This window comes from Furipterus horrens, unplaced genomic scaffold, assembly GCF_987537825.1.
Source record: "Furipterus horrens unplaced genomic scaffold, mFurHor1.1.pri manual_scaffold_17, whole genome shotgun sequence".
NCBI classification, from domain to species: Eukaryota; Metazoa; Chordata; class Mammalia; order Chiroptera; family Furipteridae; genus Furipterus; species Furipterus horrens.
Genome location: NW_028327187.1, coordinates 8,485,835 through 8,488,637, shown reverse-complemented (window position 1 = coordinate 8,488,637; position 2,803 = coordinate 8,485,835). Strand labels below are relative to the sequence as shown.

Sequence of the window (2,803 nt, the reverse complement as noted above, 5' to 3'; positions counted from 1 at the left end):
CAAGAAAATGCACATACAAGTCCAGATAGCACAGAGTGCCAAACAAGATGAACTTAAAGATATCCACATCAAGACACATTATAATTGAAATGCCAAAGGTTAAGACAAACAATCTTAAATGTAGCTACAGAAAGCAATTAGTTACATACAAAGGAGGTTCCATAAGACTGTTGGCTGATTTCTCAACTGATACATTGCACTCCAGAAGGAAATGGCACAAAATATTCAAAGTGATAAACGCCAAAGACCTACAACCAAGATTGTTCTACATAGCAAGGCTATCATTTAAATCAAAGGAGAGGTCCTCCTCCCTTTCACCGTGAGTGCAGAGGCACCACCTTCTTCAGTGTGCCACACAGCTTCTTCTAGACCTCTTGGCATGGTGAGAGAAAGGAATACGGAGAGAGAGAGAGAGAGAGAAAGAGAGAGAGAGAGTAAGAAAGAGGAACATCTATGTGAGAGAGAAACTTTGATCAGTTTTCTCCAGTAGCACCCCAACCATAGATTGAACCTGCAATCTAGGTGATACCTATTCTCAGAGGCAGCTGGTGGCTGACCCTGTAACCCTAAAGAGGAAACCACTGACTGAGCTCAAGCTTGGTGGCCACCATGTCCTTGAAGATCCAGACAAACAACATAACCAACAATAATGACCCCAAGTCCATCAACTCTTGAGTCTTCACTGGAAACCTCAACACAGCTATAGTGAAGAAGTCAGATGTGGAGACCATCTTCTCTAAGTATGGCCATGTGGCTGTTCTGTGCATAAGGGCTATGTCTTTGTTCAGTATATCAATGAGCGCCATGCCCCGGCAAGTGTGCTGGGAGAAAATGGGCAGGTGCTGGTTGGGCAGACCCTAGACATCAACATGTCTGGTGAGCCCAAGCCCAACAGACTCAAGGGGTTAAAGGGAGTAGCATCTGCTATTTTCAGTGGCTACACCTTTGACTATGATTACTACCAGGATGATTTCTACTATAGGCTCTTTGACTATTGGGGCTGCCTGTCAACAGTGCCTGTGCCCAGGGCTGTCCCTGTGAATAGACCCCAGGTCACAGACCCTTTAGTCTGGCATGTCAAAACCACCATTCCTGTCAAGCTCTGTGCCCACTTCACAGCTATCACCATCAGCTCAGCCAAGATCAAGTTAAAGAGCAGTGAGCTGCAGACCATTAGGACAGAGTTGACACAGATTAAGTCCAACATTGATGCCCTGCTGGGCCGCTTGGAACAGATTGCTGAGAAGTAGCAAGAGGAAAGGCAACAGTGGCAGTGGTGGTGGCAGCAGCAGCGGCAGCAGCAATGGAAGTGGCAGTGGCAGTGGCAGTAGTGGTAGCAGCAGCTGGCCACCACCCCCACAAGAGAACACAACTTCCAAGGCAGGCACGCCCCAGACAGAAGTACAGGCTGGAGATGAGGGCGATGAGGAGGGACTGCTGACAGACAGTGAGGAAGAGCTGGAACACAGCCAGGACACAGAGGCGGAGGATGGGGCCTTGCAATGAGCAGCCTGACAGGAGTGATGGCCACCGGCAGAAGAAGGGCATGCATTGTACCAGACCTCAAAGTGGGCACCCAGCCCTGGATGCCAACCCAGTGGGTCCCAGATTGGCAGCAGGCACCTCATCCCCCATGCATTTCAGCCAGTGCCACATCTGCAGGTGGAGTTACTGGCCTCCCCTCCCCAATTCTTTGCCTGAAAGTATTAGAAAAAGAAGAACAAGCCCTGACTGGCATGGCTCAGTTGATTGAGCAGTGTCCTGAAAACCAAAAGGTTATTGGTTTGATTCCTAGTCAGGGCACATGTCTGAGTCATAGGCCCAGTCTGAAGTTGAGGCACATTTGAGAGGCAATGGATTGATGTTTCTCTCACACCTCAATGTTTCTCACCCTCTCTGAAATAGAGAACCAAAAAGTAATAGAAAATATTAATAAGACTAAGTGTTGGTTCTTTGAAAAGATAAATAAACTGATAAATCTTTAGCTAGACTGATCAGGGGAAAAAAGAGAGCAAAATCAACACAATTATAAGTGAAAGAAAAGACATTACAATTGGTACCACTGATACACAAAGGATCATAAAGGGCAATAGTTGTTCATGCACCAATAAATTGAAAAACCTAGAAAAAAAGTTTTGGAAGCATATGACCTACTAAGACTGAATCAGGAAGAAATAGAAAATCCGAAAAGACCATTTACAAAGGAGATTGAATCAGTAAACAAAACCTCAAAAGAAAGAAAATTAACATAACCAGATGGCTCACTGGTGAATTTTACCAAACATTTAAAGTAGACTTAATGTCCATCCTTCTCAAACTCCTCCAGGACTTTGAAGAGAAAAGAACACTCCTAAACTGCTTTTGTGAGGCTGGCATAACCCTGATACCAAGTCTAGAAAAGAACACGAGAAAATAAAACTACAGGTCAATATGCCTGATGAATATAGATACACAATTCTCAATATACTACCAGCAAGTTAAATTTAGTAACACATTAGAAAGATCACTCACCATGATTAAATGGTATATATCCATGAGGATACAAGGATGGCTCAACTTACTCATTTCAGTAAATATATTTCATCACATTCATCGAACAAAAAGAAAGATTATATAACCGTCTCAATAGATGCAGAAACTGAATTGACAAAATCAACAGCTGTTCATGATAAAAATATTTTAAATTAGGTACAGAAGGACCATAACAACAAAATAAAGGTCGTATATGACAAACCCACAACTTATACCATACTCAGTGGTGAAAGGTGGAAATCTTTTTTCTAAGACCAGGAATAAGACAAGG

General features: G+C 43.5%; 1 pseudogene; it reads left to right on the top strand.

The window, feature by feature from the left end:
* The first annotated feature begins 609 nt into the window (after positions 1-609).
* LOC149990455 (RNA-binding protein Raly pseudogene) lies at positions 610-1,506 on the top strand (annotated as a pseudogene).
* Positions 1,507-2,803: the final 1,297 nt, after the last annotated feature.